The sequence below is a fragment of the Lissotriton helveticus genome, chromosome 1_1 (genome assembly GCF_964261635.1).
Source record: "Lissotriton helveticus chromosome 1_1, aLisHel1.1, whole genome shotgun sequence".
Classification (NCBI taxonomy): domain Eukaryota; kingdom Metazoa; phylum Chordata; class Amphibia; order Caudata; family Salamandridae; genus Lissotriton; species Lissotriton helveticus.
In genome coordinates, this window is record NC_136057.1 from 870127981 (window position 1) to 870146754 (window position 18774).

Here is an 18774-nt window from a genome sequence, read left to right on the forward strand (position 1 = left end):
AGCTATGTGCGCAACATTTTCTTGCTACATAGAACTGGTACACATAAACATGACTTCGACGAGTCAGTGCATTATAATCACGTAAAGGCTCCTGCAGGCTGAGCGGTAATGGGACGGTATCGTCATAGGGGCGATGAAGAAGATCAAATGGGCACTCTCATGCCACAACTGCACTGGATCTGGATTTGTACCGTGCACATAACAGTGTAACCAGTGAACCGGGGGGTAACAGAACTGTGGGAGGGAAGCATGCAGGCGCTAGCAGGGTCTAAGTAGGGGGAGGACGGCAGCGGGTGTCGAGGCGGGGGGGGGGGAAGAAGCCCACGGATGGCCGGACATGCAAGAGGTTGCCCAGGACGTAGAGGGTTATCAGGGTCTGACTCTGGGGTGACTCACTTCAGGTGAAGGCTACTGGTCTCCTTGGGTGGGGGGAGGGGAAGGGTCAGGCGGGTAACTCTTTCCTCTTCATCACGCTCATTTCACCCTCTGCTGAATGTGTTTCCTCACATCTTCACTTTAACACCTCCAAACACAGAACTAATCCACTCAGCTGAACAACTGCATTTTCTTTTACTTTCGCATTGTCAATATTTGGACAATTGGGTACCTTCTTCAAGTACATTTGCTCAGAATGATAATTGCACGGGAATATGTGCCCATTGCTCTGTGCATTCTGATTGGTTGCCCTCTTTGACCCACTGACAGGCATTTTGAGAAATTCGCTCTGCCTTCCGCCTCCACTCCATAGAGCTCAATTGTCGCCCGTTATAAACACTCAAAATATAAAGAAACACAACATCCTGGAAGTAACAAGCACTCTCAGGGAATGCTAGATGAAATAAAGTATGTCATATAGGGAAACATCCTTTACATTGCAACTTTTACCACGCAGTGCCTTTACGACGCAACTTTTACAACGCAAACCATTACAACGGATTGCGCTGGGGGGCGCTCTAGGATAGGGAATAGGTTTAATTTACTATCCAACACCTTCCCTACTATCCACGGGGACTGGAGTTGGAATAGTAAATTAAACTATTCACTATCCAGCACCCCAAAGCACTATGCGTTGTAAAGGCATGCATTGTAAAAACAGCGTTGTAAAGGCATGCGATGTAAAAGCATGCGCTGTAATGTCATACATCCGTCATATATAAACAGTAACAAAATCACTTTCAGGAATTACCTTAACGTTTTTTACATTCTTTGCTCAGAAATTTACCAGTGTTTTGCTGTAAGGTTAGGGACTTGAATATGGGGTCTGACAGGGACCCATTTCAATATCTGTTTTCAAATAATACAGAAAACAAGACCTGGATTGATCTGGCACACTTAAAACCATAGATATTTGGGAAATCTGAGCTCCAGTGGTGTCCTCAGGAGTAGGAATGACACACATAAGAAAATCAAAATGACTACCATGACAAGACACATTCCATTGGTTATCTAAACACGAATGGGAGTAGAAAATAAGGAATCAAAAGGCCTGAAAATTGTGTTTCAACTGGAAGTGAGTATGGGTTCTCTTTTTAGGTCTGGCTGATAGCACTCATGTATGGTAACCTATAGTTAACTGTTATTATGTTTATACATAGAATTAACTTTGGATCTGCCAAGAGGAGTAATTCTCTTTCCCCAAATGCTATTTGCTGTAACATTTCATCTCCTATGGGTGCTGGCATTACAAAGCAGGAAGGGCTATTCTGCATCTCAAAATTATGGTATATCATCACACACTCAATCAATCAATCAATCGGGATTTATAAAGCGTGGCTAATCACCCGATAGGGTATCCAGGCGCTTGCCGGTTCTGGAGGCTTATTCGAACAGCTAGGTCCACAGCTAGACTTTTGTAGCTGGAAGCCCAGAAGTGAGGTGATGGTCTTGAGGTGGGTGGGGAGGCTGTTCCAGGTCTTTGCTGTGATGTGGGAGAAGGAGCGTCGGACCAAAGAGCCCAACAGAATGTTGGGTATGAGAGTGAGTTGGAAAGGTGGGTAAGTAGTAGTCAGCCCCTTCAAGGTTTTAAAAGAATAAAAGAAATTAACTAAATAAAAGTTTTCACAGCATTCACAGGGTTAAAAATAAAAGTGTGTTGTACTGGTGTCAGTGTCCACTGCCTGCATGGACCAGCATCTAAATATGAAGCCCCAAGGACAGGAAGTGCAAAAAAGCTGGACCGTCACCTGCCCAAAATGTCACCCAGCAAAACAGGAAGTGAAGAAAGGACTCTTTCTGCACAATCGGGAGACCCGAGGTGGACCCAAGAGCCCAACAGAATGCAGGGAATCAGAGCGAGTTGAACAGGTGGGTACGTAGTAACCAGTCCCCCCAAGGTTTTAAAAGAATAAAAGAAATGAAAAGAATAAAAGTGAACTGGTCCTCAGTAAAACTGAACTTTTTTAGCGTGTCCATTACCCACTGCACAAAGGGAAATGTACCTCTCCAACCAACTGTTTGTATTCTATTCTTGAAAAAAAGAGAGGGACCCCCACACCGAGGGGACAGGGTACCAATGAACAGAGATTTTACAAAGTTACCCTCAGGACAAAAACCTGAACCACATCCGACACTCAACTCTCCCTACACTCCGACACTCAACTCTCCCCACACAGATATAATACATAAAAAAATGCTTTCTTGCCATAAGCAGGTACTACAAGATTTGACAATTAGAAAAGATATATTTTTCTTTTATTATCAACATCAAAAACACAATTTGATTAAAAACACATGCAAATAAAAAGGAATAATAATAATGAAACCAAAAAACCTAAAACAAATAGAATATATTTGCCATACAAGGCAATAACAAAAGTGATAACCATTAAGACATCAATTGCTCCAGTAAAAAACATGCAAATCTACTATTTGTATCAACAGGAAACGACAATCATATCCATATCTCATATAAGGCCTACCAGTGTACAGCAGCATCTCCATTTCATTTCCTTCTACGCATTTGGGTGGGATATTGAGTGCTGGGCCTGGAGACCCTCCTGGATTTGAAATGTACAGATTCAATAAGTCCTTGGAATAATCTCACCAAGGCATCCCTTTCAATGTATGCAGAGCCGTAAATCTGGAGTGTCATGGGAAACAGCTATCTGGCAACACAGGTCTGCCATCTACAGAAACCCAAATATCATTTGCATTTTTGACACATCCTGCTCTGACCCATCCTTGTTGTTCAGTGTAGTAAGCCAGTTCTTTATGTGATATTATCACTAGGTGGTAACACCGTGCTCAGATCCCAGGGGTTCTCCAAAAGTGTACAGGGCGCAATGCAAAACCCAAAGTGCTCTATTAATGGTAGTCTAGTCTGGCCGAGCAGCCTTAGGCCTAAGACTGAGTAGTTTAAGACATTTATTTCACACACATGTTCAATAATGGACACACAACTCAAAATTGTACTTTGTTTCTATTTTTAAGACCAAGACTTCGTAATAAGGAAAGTACGTTTCAAGTAAAACTACTTTTCACATAAAAAAATCGACAGTGCAATATTCAAATAGTTCAAGATTACAGTAGAGGGAATCAATTGAGGGGTGTATCAAGTGGGTATACAACTTTCAGTTCCATTCCTCTGGTGGTCAGACCCACATGGTGTACAGGGTCCATCGTGGGGGATGAGGGCACTGGATGGTGCAGATTTCAGTACCTTCGTCGAGGTGGTCAATACTGGCTATGTTCTTCGCCCTCGTGGTTGGCGGGGGCAAGGAGCAGGATAGAGTTAAGCAGGTGGTAAACACAGTTACCGTCACGGTTGGTAGCGGTCGATGCCTGTAGTTCGAATGGGGGTCTGCCATCGTTGGATTGTCTTTGAGAGATTGCAGTCGGGTCAGCAGTGCAGGAGGCGACCGGCAGGGCCACTAGCAGGAAGGGTACAGGCTCTCGGGCCTGGATCTGTGGGCAACTCAGGTCACGGGGCCAAGAGGATCCCTCAAGGTTGTGGAGGTTGTCCAGTTGCAGGACGTTCTGTGGGCAGTGGAGAATCATGTCGACACAAGTGCTGGTCCTTTACCACTTCGGTGTTTGGGAGATCTTTGGTCATAGTGAGTTGTGTCGACACCAGTGTCGGTTTTCAACTGCTGTGGGTCTTGGGGTTTTTGGTTCTTTTCGGACAGGTTCACTGTCCTCAGGAGACTGGAGTCTTTATTGAAGGCAACAGTCTTGCCAGGGATTTGGAGGTTGTGCTGAAAGATAGTTCGCAGGTTTTGTTGAAGCTGGAGACAGGTCAGTAGGGCTGGGGCCAAGGCAGATGTCGTCTTCTGGATTTTGCTGCAGGGTGTCCTCTTACTCCTAAGGTTGTCTCAGATCTGGGGTCCAGGATTGCAGAAGACCCCTTAATACTAAATTTAGGAGGCATAGAAGGTAGGTCCAATGGGCACCTCACCTGGGGTGACCACACCCTGTATTATGCCACCCTTCTGTGTTATGTGGGAGGGGACATAGACCTACCTCTGATTGGAGGGATTCCCCCATCCTCAAGATGGAGGGGACTGAAAAGTGTGCTTCACCTCGCTTCCACCCACCTTTGGGGTGGGGTTGGCAGACTTGGGCACCTACGTGTTTCCTCCCAACGTGCGTTTGCAAACCAGGGGCTGACATATGCTGCAAGCAGCTGAGGCTGGGAGTCATGCTACAAAGGCAGCAGGCATTCGAATGTTCCCTCTTCGAGCACTGGCCTTTCCTGGGGGAGGAGGCACAACACCTTTGCCCAGGAGGTGCATTGTTTCTGATCCCAGACAGCAGGGGCTCCTACTCAGGGGTCCAGAAACATGTGTGGTGGTGGCTGGCTGCCGACAGTCGGCCAGAAACCACACAAGTGTTGGTAGGGATTCAAGGGGCCCCTCTGAGGTAGCCTATGGTTGCAAGGCACAATAAATCCCACACTGGCTTCAGTGTAAGTTTATTGAAAGCAGTCGGAGTCCATGCAGGTAAGAGCAGTGGGGCGGTGGGGCCACATGGTTGGGCATTTCGAGGGACGATGCAGATGGACAATCAAATAAATATTTGATTTTCCCTCTGCATGGTCCATCAAAATCCCCTCCCCCCACGCAGCCCCACCACCCCACCGCCCCACCTCTGTTACCTGCACAGACCGCAGCTGACTGAAAGGAGTAGTTTGGTACCAAACACTCCTGTATTCAGTGAATCCATCATGCAGCTGGGGAACTCGAGTTGTCGAGTTCTCAGCCCATGAATTCTATATGGCTCCACTGGGACTTACAATATTAGGAAATGGTGCCCAAATAGTGCACCCTGCCTTAGACCTGTATGGCCTGCTAGACTGGTGTCTTACCTATGCTGTCAGGCAGTGTTAGCTAGGATGGCACCCAAACAGGGTGCCATCTCCACTTTGTCATTTTCTCCCTCACAGGGGCATGGAGGCTGCAAGGGCAGTGGCATAGTCCCAGTGAAGGGGGTCTTAGGGAACCCTCTTCAGCTCTCAGGCCCCAGGTACCTAGCGTACCAGTTGCTAGGGACTTACAGGGGGCAGGAGTACCAATTGGAAGTTTGTTTTAGGGAAATAGCACTGCCAACCAGTGCACCTGGTTGGCAGGGACCCGGTGAACTACATTCAAAACCACATCAAAACCATGAACAATAGGCACTTTCTCACATTCTGCCTCTGAAACATGTGCTTGTAACCTATTTGAAAACTTCCTATGCATCAGCTACTGAAAATGGCATTAAAAAGATGGTGTCCTCATCAGATTCATTTGCATATTCTCAGTTAAATGCACATTGTGCAATACCGAGCAACTCTTTGGCATATTTGTTTTCAACCATGACACAACCATTTGTGCTTCTGTGAGCTATGCATTTAACTACTTGAATTTCCTGCTTTCAATATTCTCATCACATGTTTCCCATTCTGGATTGGAGATCCAGAAAAAGTCATGAATCCCCTTTGTTACCACAACTGTCCAAAATCATGGACCACAACAAAGCCATACTGACTATATGTAAATATAGCCATTCGCAATTAAGCTGATAGATAGCAGGTTCGGGTAAGAGCAATCAATTCCACCACTTGTGCAGAGGTAACAGCTTAAAGCCAGGAGACTTCGACCACTTCCTGAATTGTACAAACAGCAAAAACTGCTCTCAAAGTCCTCTCATTATCTCTTAAACATGAGTCATACGCATACAAAGATTACATAATCTGGCTCATCAAGGGGATTGTTATAAATATCAGGTCTTGGCTCAATGCATAGATTCATAACATCAAGACAGTTGTGCTTAACCTCTTCCCCATCAGTTTTATTTTCAGACAATGGTAACAATGTAGCTGGATTGAGACATTGTCTCAATACCAGGTTCCCGGCTGCAAGAATCAATTTCGTAAGTCTTCTGTTAGTCAAATATTGGGCCTTAGTGTGAATGAGCAATATTTCTACAAAGTGAGAGACTATTGCTGTGCTCTTATGTCTCTCAATACTGACACCAACCGCTGCAACTGTTTTAAGGTATACAGGCAATTTTATAGCAACAGGAACAAGAGTGGCTGAAAATATGTCATAGGTCTTTATGAGTTTCTTTGTAATTGAGTAAATACTGAGAGAACATAGCTCTCCCTCTCACTGTGAAACAAAGTGAACATGTTTCTGTTATCAAACATTCCCAGTGCTGGGGCACGACAGATACTTTCTCTCAGCTTTAGGAATGCTTTTAAGCAGTCATTGTCCCATGGAAGCAGATCGACACATCCTTGTGCATCAGCCACAGTAAAAGCTTAGCAACTAGAGAAAAGTTGGGTACCCACTGTCTACAATAGCCCACAATTTCCAAGAACATTCAGAATTCTATCTATGTTCTGGGTGTATTCTTTTTTTGATATGGTTATGATTCTCTCTTGTTCTACCATTCATATTCTCTTTTCAATACGATGCCCTAAATAAGACTTCTTTCTGTCAATATTGTAACTTGCTTTGGGACCCTTGGTGTCCATTCTCAGCCAAATGATTCAATGGAGCAATTGTATCCTATTTACAAGCTTTTTGTGTACCTAATCCCACAAGTAGGGCATCAATGTACTACACCAGAACTGAGTTGCAAGATATTTGTAAAGTCTCAAGATTATTTTTCAATATTTGTACACAATCATCCTCCCCCCTCAGGCACCATCATTGTGAATTGTTGGAATCAAATCTCTCATTCTCAAACAAGGGTAATTGTTTAAATGTTGAATGAGTTCTGATGTTGGAATAGATTTAAATTCTCTCTTCGTACTTGATTCATATTAAATCCATGATTTCCCATGTTCTGTTGGACATGCATCATAGAGACTTGTGACTGAGTCAATCTCTGTATTCGCTAAACTAGGACCTGAACTGGAACATTTTGCATCTTATTGGCAACTTGAATTTACCCATGTCCACTTCCTTGGTTAGGATCCTGTCTACATTCCCTCTTCCAATGCCCAAGCTTATAACAGTAGTGACAAGGAAATGATTTCTTCAACGTTTCAGTATCTTCCCCAGAATTTGGCACAATCAGAACACTTCGACCTCTACCCTAAGATACACCAACTCTACTTTGTGCTCTCTGACCTCCAGTCTGGAAATTATTACCATGCATTCCATCAACATTGATTCTGATTTTGAAACCCTTTCTGAGCCATCTTAGTCTGGGCCAACATAAATTTCTCCTTAAGCCATTTCTGCTTCTTCTCTTGTTCATCACTACAGTATTTGGCATACTGCAGGATCTCATCTCAATGCATTGTATGCCAACAGATCACATTCTGCTGTATGCACATACTAATTTATATTAATACTTTGAGGCCAAATTGTGACACAACATTCAAAAAAAGCATGCACTGATTCTTTAGCTCCTTAAGTAATTCTATTGATATTTAATTAATCTATGTCTCTCACTGCAACTTCCCCCTTTTGGAAAGGTAATCACATTGTCATACATTGTCATCAACATAGTTGAGGGTGCATGAGTACGTGCATCTCTTGGAGGCTCAGTATTTGGCCATTGCACAGCTATCTTACATTCAGCCAATAGATCACTCGGTACCACAATATCAAAAAAGTATTCCAAGCTCTCCAAAAAACCTTTGAATTTTTAACAAACCTGTCAACTTGTGTATACCACTGGGCAGCATATAATATACTCCCCCACCTAGTATTTCCCTAATAGGAAACGTTCATCTTCATCTGGAGGTACTGGTGACGGTTTACCATTTGTTTCTGTAGTATCGGATTGTTCTTTTTCTTCACTGGCTTCTTTGCCAATTTGCTCTATAATCTGTCAAAACCGCACCATTTCTGAATACACTTGCAGCAATGTGAAATCTCATTCCTCATGATCATACAGTTACAGTTACTTTATCATCTAACTGTGCGCTAATCCTTTTCTGTAGAGAAAATCATCATTATGGGATCTACAATGTATTTACATGCCAACTCTGTTAATATTGTGTATGGAAGCTGCATGTCTTGTGATCTCCTTACTCACATTCATCAGCTAATTTTCCTGATATTGATTCAAATGTGAAATATCTAAATATCTAGGGGACTCGCCGTTTCTTGGCTAACAGTTGTTCAAGCAATAATCTGAGTTTTTGCCAGATCTGAATAAACCCTATCATGGCTACTTCTTCTACAGCTCATGTAACAACAGGGTTCAGTTAGATATTGATTGGTGCAGTTGCAACAGGAATGGCTAATATCTGAACTGATACAACCTGTGACCCTGGTGCAGGAACTTTCAAAATAGATGTTGTAACACCTGAAGCAAATATAGTAGTTGCTGCTTCAGCAGGTGGAGTTTCAACTGAAAATGTTGGAGGTGCTTCTCAATGTGAATCACATTCTAGTTAACAGGGGCTGTAATAACTGTACCACAAGTGGTTGTAACACTTTCTGAACCTGATGGAAGAGCCACATATGGAGGTAGACAAGAGGACAACAAATCATCTAAAATGCCTTTCCCCGAATCACTATCCATATCAGTTTCTCTTGCAGACTCCTCATCTTCATTTCCCTGTTTCCAATTGTTTGTAGGCTTTTCTCTCATAATCACTAGGTGCATTCTAACCACATCAACAACACAGTTTCTCCCTCTCTGATGTTCTTCATCCCATTTAACATCAGTGTAATTATGCACTGCTCTATTCTGGTACCTTTCTTTCTCTTTGATATGAGGTGCTCATTCCCAAGCATTCAATACTTCATACAGTGCAGGTCTAGAAGGTGGTTTCAGTTCATATTGCTTTTGTCTTAAATTTTAAATAAACTTTAAACCAACAATACCATATTTTAGAAACCTTAATGCTCCTTCTTTTTCTGTGATCTTTTGTCATTGACGAAGTTGTAAACATGTATGAATGCCTACCTTTGTCACCCTATAATCACCTGGTGCACCTTTTGGTGGAGCCTCTTCACTGTTAAAACAAAGACTCATACATCACCTCTCATTAAATCTATGAGGGCTTTCAAGCATTACATAAATCCAACAAATAAGCAAATCTCGATGCAATAAATTTCAATGTGTTTGGTTTATTCACAGTTCCAAGCAATCAATATTTATTTCCAATTCCAACACACTCCGTCTTAGTAAGCCTATCACAACGCAGTACCTAATGATTCTCCGAACAACCCCAGCGTGACTCTTTGCACCAATTGACCTATCCCAGCGCAGGACACTCTGACGTAATTCTCATTACTCGCGGTGGTTTACCCTCCTTTACAATTTTTTTATATGCTAAATTCCACAAACTTAAGCAAGCTCAATAAACAAATAACTTGTCTGCTCCACTAAATAATTCAAAGTAGTTCACCCAGACAAGAAACAGTCAAAAGTTACTCCTTCTGACTTCCTCACATACACACACAGATGTGATTTCGAAAAGTGGGAAATCACCCTGACAGAAATAATTTCTCCTTTCCGCAAATAGGTTTCACCAATCAGTATTAGTATGATCACAACAATTTATTATAATCCCTCTCTCAGTTGTGCAGTCAATTATACCTCATGAACCAGCACCACTAAACCTCAGCCAATAAATAACACCACAACTTAATATTTCTTAACTATTCCTTGATCTTTGACTCCTCCGAGTCAGATAACAACTTCAACTTCTCAACATCAAACACATAAACACAACAAACCATCAACTTTACCAAAACACAAAGAACATACCTTCAACACAATATCACAAACTCAACAAAGACAATTGTGAACCATAACCCTATTGATACTCTGTCAAGACTTGTACATTCTTTTATCAGCACAGGAGCAGAACAACATCTTCTCCCAACTCCCTTCTTCGTACGTTCCTGCTAGGTTGTGTATTCCTTCGCAGGTAAGTATCAAGGGGGGAAAGGGGAATCGGACATCTTATAAGGCTGTTAAATAGCACATATCCAAATTACACTTCTACTAGTATTTATTGTTCATGTAATACATATGCATTAACTAGACAACCTTTTTCCTCCCAGGAAATGCTTGGGGCTTGCTTCTCTCCTGACTTCTCTAATTGTTAATTGCTTGTGTAATGAGAAGTTTAATTGGTGTTTTCTATTTTTCTTACAGGTTAAACCAGAGTGTCACCTTCATGGATTCTTAAGACAAGGAAAAGACAGGTGAGTCTTATCTTATTGAATATACATTTTAAACAGTGACCGCTAAAGGATAACTACTTACTGTGGTGAACTGAGGGAACTCCTACATACAACTTCTTAAAGGTTCAGTAATATCCTCAATTGCTTCAACAACTAAACACTGGTTCTAACCTGTGGATAGAATGTCTTTTTTATTATGTTCTGAAGTTCAACAACGAATTTGCTAAAGAGTCCGAGGAACCTGTTACGTCAATAGTTCACAAGCACATAACCTGGACTCTTCCTTCTATCGATAAGAACCTCAAAAGATAGAAGGTTATCAATATATACTCATTAACTTTCCTGTGCTCAATAGGGAAAGTATCCTACAAGCGTAAATAATCAGAAATTTACAAATCTCTTGAATTGAGCCAAAAGCAATTCTGTATTCAGACTACAGCCTTGTCATTGCGGAGACGGAGACACTACTCCGTTCCCAGAATAGAACTGCACTCGAAGATGCATTCAAGGGAAAGTGTCTGAGGGAAAACGCTACTCCAAACACATGCGCTGTTTCGTAGTCCTGACAATTGAGCATGCGCCTCTCCGAACCACTGACCTGAATCTCCAAACTTCAAGGACCCGACGCCGTTGAACCCGACACCTTCGTAACGGCACCCGACTAATTGGAACACGACGACTTGAAGAGAACATCCATTCGGGGGGGGAACTCTTGGTGAAGTGCACAGTGGAATTTTGGTGCGCGCTTCACCTGAGTTCTGATTATGTAGGAGACTAGACTGCTGACCTAGCGGGCATGCTGGCAGACATCTTGGATGTCCAGCGCTGCCAGCATACTCGCCAACTAAAAGCATGGTGAGTTTTCAATGTGCAATAGCAGGTTGGGGGAATACCAGTAGGAGCCACAACAGGGTTTTAAGGAAGAAACCTTCCATGGGCCCTGACATACTCACACCTCCACCAATGCAACCGTTACAGAACTATGAACACCTTCAGTCTTCAAGTTCTGGCTTTAGACTCATAGGACCCAGGCAATTCTAAATTTGGGCACTTTATTTCAGCTCCTTTCTTTCCTGTAACATAAATCATCTTCTCACTATCACCTGACAGCGTGGGAATTTTTATTTCTTAACATTCAGGTATAATCATAAATAAACCCCAGTATTGGTTGTAGGGACCTTTGTACATTGATGAAGAGAGTTTAAAAGGAGCAAATATTTAAATTTAAGCAATTATTTTGACATTTGAAAAATCAATAAGAAGAGAATTTGTGTGAGTTAGCGGATTATATTATTAATTCTAACAAATTCCAAATATTTAATTCAGAAGGTGATAGCCTTCAATCGTTGTTATTAAAAATTCAATTAATCCATTAGTTGATATTTTAAAAACAAGGTAAAATACAATGTTAGTAAAAATGATAGTCAAAGTGGTAATAATACAACCAGTGTGTTCCATAAAGGATTTTTTAATCAAAATTAAATTAAGAACGGAGTAAGGTGTCAGTTCAGAATCCCAAAAAAGTGTTCTGATGAGAGAATAAATGCATAAGTGTAAAGCCACAGCACTTCAAATGATAGAGTGTTACAGCTTGGGTGGAGAACCTGCCCAGGCTCTCATTCCCTGTTTGAGCACCAACTACGACGCTCAGTCTATTCACAATGCTGCACTGCAGTGTTATGATTGGCATAGGGAATCTGACTGCCAGGAAGAGGACGGAGGCAGCCGGCCAGCACATACGTGAACATTTTTTAACCCCCTCCCATACTTCCCCCTTGCCCACACCACTACCACTTCCTGGGCGCAGCCACCCCTGAATTATATATCTGTTACATTCCCCCATCCAATAGGATTTCAGAAAACCTTGGGAGTAGGTAAACTCCCTAATTTCTTAGGTTGACACAAATTAGACACTGAAAAGATATTTAATCTCCATCTTGTGGTTAAAACAGTTCTTCCCATGAGTCATACTTCCAGTCATCTCCTACCCTCTCGGTGTGAACCTTACTATCAGTTGTCTAATACATAACAAATGCATATTCACTAACTAACAAACGGCTTCTGGAAAGTTACAGAATCTGCAGTAAGAGAGAAAAACATTTTATGCAAAACAACAGTTCAACATGAAAAATAAGGCTTTCAATGCTATAACATAGATTTGCATATGGCAGCAATAGAAAGATATTTTAAATCAAAGTTTTGTTATTCCACTCAAATGTTTACAATGGACAAATATGACTATCCAATACGAATTTTCAATTACTATGCCCACATTACGTTGAATAAACTTTAGCTCAGTTTAATGCAATTTTATTTTCAAAATGAGGTAATTAGCTTCAGCAAGGGTTGCAAACTGTTAGAGATGCTTGACTTTTCATTTAAAATCTGCTGCACACGCTGGCTTAAAAATTGAAGTTGTATCTACTTTTCAGTGAATCATTTTTCCTAACCATAGTCTCTTGTGCCCAACCCAAGGACCTCAAGAACTTCTTGTCCCTGGTCTTCATTTTGTCCTTTATCAAGGACTTGCAGATTCTCTCTGTCCATTACCCTCGTCAGTTACCCTAAGGGTTCCTTTAGGACTGACCTGGTTCTTTTTTATCATTTCCCACTGTCTGCTGTTATTCATTTGCACCTGTCAGTATATAACAGGCCTGTTAACTGTCAGCTCAGGTATCCAAGGAACCCTGAGGGGTATGAATTATGTTGTATTTTCTCCCTTTGATTTCATCAGTACACCAAGAACTCTGCTCTGCCTCCTTTCTCATTACCACGGTCCTCTGAAAAGTAAATAGGTGTTGTTTGTTCAGTCTTGTTATCAATTCTTTGGAACTCTCACTACGGGATGATTAATTAGCTTCCATGTGTGTAAAGCTGTCTTTTGTTATTAGAATTCTCAAATTGTCTTCCCAACTGGAAAATAAATCTCTAGTCTTGCTCTTGACTTCAAGGCTTAATGGCTGTTTATGCTGGGTCCACCATGTGGTCAATTCCTCTCTTCTCCTTTCTTTTTTATTTGCTTCACTCTCCATGAGCTAATGCGCAGAGCCCCATCTTGTCTAATAATTGGGGATGCAGGTAATTCATAATAAGCCGGTGGCTTGTTCACAGCTCCTTTCGAATTGATTGGCATGTTTACTTGGTTGTATATTCTCACGCTAAGCTGACGTGCTAGTGGCAATTTCCTACTCAGAAAATAACTGCGCATTATCTTGTGAGAACTGGGAACTAATGTACGATTTCAATTCCGTTCAACACAGTCTTTATTCAGTTTGTTAGAAAGCATAAAATAAGTACAATAAAATTCAACAAACAGTTGCATTAGTAAAACTGCGACGGAAGCGTACACAGAATGAAAGGCTGTTTCATCACTAATATACAAAACATGTAGGAAAACATTCATTTGACACTGACGAGTCAGGCAGATGAATAAAAAACAACAAAGCCACAGACCTAGAACTCTATAAACCGTAAGGTCCTCATCGATAAAATACATACAAATGTTCGGCCTAATAAAACAAATAAAAGAAAACATATCCCAAAGGTGCGATAAAGAAAGAACCATTGAGCGAGCGTTCCATCGATTTCCTGCTACAGACCGACATTTTGAAAAAATGAACAAACACTATATATAACACACATCAAGACTGCCTGAAGACTGCAAATAAAACAATGCATCCTCCCACTTTTGAAACGCAAGGGACAAGGGATAGGTTTAAGGAAACGTAAAAAATAGGGTCTATAAAATGTACAAAAAAACATAAAATGCAACAAAGACTAAGCAGACAACCCCTTAATCACTGTGGATGTCTGAAAAAAACAAAAAATGTGCCTGCCCTGCAACGGAAGAGAAGCTATCTCTACCACCTCAAGAGCTCCAAGGTTAGGAAACACGCCGGCTCCGCAGACGCTAAAGATACAAAATAATCACATGGGGAGACTTTACCTTGCCCAAAGATTTGATTTGGTATTTAGCAGTGTTTTTAAAGACCCGGTGTGGGGAATATATTTGACAAACTGAGTTATTGAAAAGTCTTATGTGCCTTAATTTAGCCAGGGAATGGAGAGACCCCAATCTGACTTAAGACAGTTTAAAATTGCCTCCCTGTTAAAACTTGCCTCCACATTAGAGCGCACTCTAAACCAAAGCAGAAGACGAGACAACCTCGCTGTGTCAGATATGTAGGGTGCGTTTAGCTCCAAGTGTATAAAATAAAATGAGTGCTAGTGGGCGGAAGGTTAAAAAGACGTCTGCAGATACAATTTTCTCCCACCAACAAAGAGGAGGTGTAATGTTGCATATCTGCTGGGCGTTAGGACCAGCGCAGAAAGGAAAGGACAGAGGTGTAGTTAAGGGGAAGGGAAAGGGAGGAGTTAGTGGAAGGAGCGGGCAGTACAGAGTAGGTGATGAAGAGGGTAGACGTAACAAGTAAGAATAAAGAGAACTGAGAACAGTTACCTTCGGTGTCTGTGTCATCTGTGCTACACGTAGACACTACAACTGGCGACGAAGGTGGGATCGTCCCATGCCCGGCAGCTGTTCTGGCCATCGGGTCCTGTTCCATTGGAGCAGCGCTACTCTCGGCTGATTTAGCGCCGAGAAGTTGGTGAAAGGAAGGCGGCATCAGGTGATGTGACGTCGCGGCCCGAGAGCTCACCTCGGCCGCATCTGCCCCGCTAGTCTGCTGCTGCCACCTGGAAGCCCACCCCAGGTGTACATCATGTGGAACTGTCGTGGCCGGGAAGTGCCGGCCACCATGCGCTGAGAGCCCACCCCAATCGCGTGTATCAACTGCAAGTGCTCCCTGTGATGTCCTGGGAGCCCAACCCAGCCGCACGTGTGCCGCAGCCACCGAGATCTGGACTCGTCCCTCTGGACAGCCCCGGTGATGCAGTGAAAGTTAAAAAGCCATCACGTACTGCGATGGCTTTTTAACTTTCACTGTTTGGGCCCCCACTCACTTAAAAGTGCATCCCTGTCTTCAGGTGTATGCCCGCCCTCCACCAAACGCGGTTTCACTTTTTGTGACATGCCTCACTTTCACAAGGTACCTCACTGTGAATCTAATTTGGTCTCTAACTGGGAGCGGTCTCTATTGTGTTTACTATATTTGATTGGAGGCTGACCGTCTTCTACTACCCTACTGCCTCTTGTTCCCTCCCCGGGCTACTGCCTGGGAAAGTTTGTGTTCTCCAAAGAAGAGTTATTCCCTAGACGAAATCGAAGAAATGACACGAGTACACGACCAAGCGGAAGAACATGCTAAGAAGATGGAGGCGGGACGAAGTGAATAATGAGAGCAAGCCTTTCGACTCCAGTCTCGCACCACTCATAAGTCCTTCCCCACCAAACAGAGATCGTCAAGGTCGAAAATTCAGTCTCATCATACAGGACGTCGACGGCGCAACTCAAGTCGAGCTGAGAAACCACAAGAACGTCAGCTTAAGTGTTATCGTTTTGGGTACGACTTTCCTCACACGGAGAACTGTCCCACTTTGGGTCAAAGTGCCGGAAATGTGGGCGGAACAATCACTTTGAGAATGTCTGCGGAACCCTCCGAAGAAGACACTCGGCGAGACCATGATCAACAATCAAGACCGTCAAGTGGTCGGCATCATGCCAAAGCTGTGCGGGATCACAGAGACTCCTCCATGCGATCATCCCAGTCATGTTGCCAGTCTCGCAGAACATATCGATCCCGTCGCTCATCCTCGCAGGAGTCCAGGTCACCATCTCCCATCTCACAGGATAGTGATGAATACATCTGCATGGTTGCGGACCCAGATCGGCTGAAGAAGTATCCACTGCCCGACATCAGCATTGGGCCAAATTTGTTTTGGACATTGGAGCATCCCTTAACCACATTCCAGTGGCAGAATACCATAGGATGAGATCGCCGCCTCACTTAAGCAAAGCAAATGTACGAGTGTACACGTGGATGTCTAAGAAACCACTTCCGTGCCTAGGCAAGTTCTCCATCAACCTTACACACAAAGATCGGACGATTTCCGCCTACATTCATGTTATTGATGGGCCCGAGGCAGACTGCCTTCCCAGTCTTCCCACTGCGGAGCGACTCAGATAAGTGGATGTTCTGTACAAAGTCGATGACGAGCCGGACATTGTACACAAGTTCCCAAAATTGTTCACCGGACTCGGGAAAATGGCTCACCGTCAGATCTGCCTGCACATCAATGAGCAGGTGACGCCCCTAGCTCAACATCATCTAAGGATTCCCTTTCACCTCCAACAAGCGGTGGAAGATGAACTGCAGGACCTGCTTCAAGCAGACATCATTGAAAGGACAGATGGGCCTACACCGTGGGTCTCTCCCGTGGTAGTCGTCCCGAAAAAAGGAACCCCTGACAAAGTACACCTCTGCGTTGACATGAGGGTGCCTAACACCGCCATTGAAAGAGAACGACACCCTGGACCTCACATTAGTGACATGATTGCGTCTCTCAACGGCGCAAAAGTATTTTCCAAACTAGACCTCAACAAAGGATATCACCAATTGGAGTTAAATGAAGGATCACAATACATTAAAACTTTTTCAACACATTTAGGCCTTTTAGATATAAGAAACTTAGGGCCAGATGTAGGTAATCTGATTTTACCGATTCTTAAATACCGAATTTTACCGATTCGGTATTCAAAAATCGGTAAATGAGATGTAGGGAAAAAATCGGTATTTTTTACCGAATCGGTAAAAATCGGTATCGGACTTTCGGAATTTACCGAATCGGTATTTACCAAATCGGTATTTACCATTCATCCCTATGGGCCAAGAGGCCCATAGGAATGCATTGGAAATACCGATTCGGTAAATACCGAATCGGTAAATACCGAATCGGTAAATTCCGAATCGGAAAGCAGGCAAAAGTGAAACTAATGAAAACAGCCAATCAGGTGCTACCACCCTCCCCCTCCCTACCAGGAAGTGGCTACCCAGGCAGCGGCAACTCATTAGAAGGTTCTGGAAAGGCAGTCAGAACTGAGCAGAGACACAGAGCAGCAGGGAGTGATTTTTGGAGTTTACAACAGGGAAAATGGCAAGCAGCAGTGAGAGTCAGAAGGCTGAGAGGAAAAGGAAAGTTAAGTTCAGCAGCATGGAGCTGCAGGTACTTGTGGAGGAGGTGGTGAGAGTCCAAAAACAACTATTTGGCAGGCACTCCCTCACTGTACCTGAGTCAGCAAAACGCAAGCTGTGGATTGCTATTGGAGAAAGGGTCAATGCAGTGGGAGTCACAAGCAGGAGCATTGATGACCTGAAGAAACGCTTCTATGACATCAGGAGCCTCACCAAAAAAAAGATGGCAGAGCTACATAAGCAGGCTGGTGTCACCGGTGGAGGCAGGAACCCAGCACCCCCCCTGACTGACCTGGAGGAGTTGGTGGCCTCAACCATCGAGCCAGACAGTGTTGTGGGACTCGGAGATCTGGACAGCTCAGCCAGAGCTACAGGAAAAGGTAAGACACCTGCGCAGCAATACACCCGATACCAACCTGCTTCCCTTAACCCTTTGTGCACAGGCCACCCCCAGTCCAGTACTGCTAGCACTATACAGGAGCAATGCAGTATGGGCAATGTAGTCAGCTAATGTAAGACCATGTGTAACTCCACAGACATCAGCAAGGCAGTGAAAGTAAAGCTGAAAAATGAAAGTTAACTGTGTAAAGCATTTATTGTAGTGACTGTGACACAGTAGCACACAGTTGACATACGCTAATTTATACCTAGGGGCACCATCAGACAGTCGAGCCACAGCAACAGAGGGGACTGCACCAGCGAGGGAGGAGCGTGACGAGGCAGGGCCAAGCCATGTACAAGCCTCGCAGGAGGGAGAAAACACAACTGCCATCTCCCAGGAAGAGGAGACAGTCCAGACCCCCGAGTTTCCCCACTCCCCACACCTTTCACAATCCCCTCCATTGCTTTTCTCTCCTGAGACATCCCCATCACTGTTACTGTCTGCACCTGCAACCTCACCAGCCAGGAGGCGAGTCGTGGCCCCACTGCCATTGATGGAGGCACCAGAGGGTGAGGCTCAAGCCACTGTATCTGTGAGTCCTGCTGCACTGCAGCCCACCACTGAGTCTTTCACCTCGCGCAGATGGCAACGCAGGCACAGCAGTGCAGGTGGACCTGGAGATGGCACTGTGTTCCGTGGGCTGGAGGGGAGCATGGTGCGC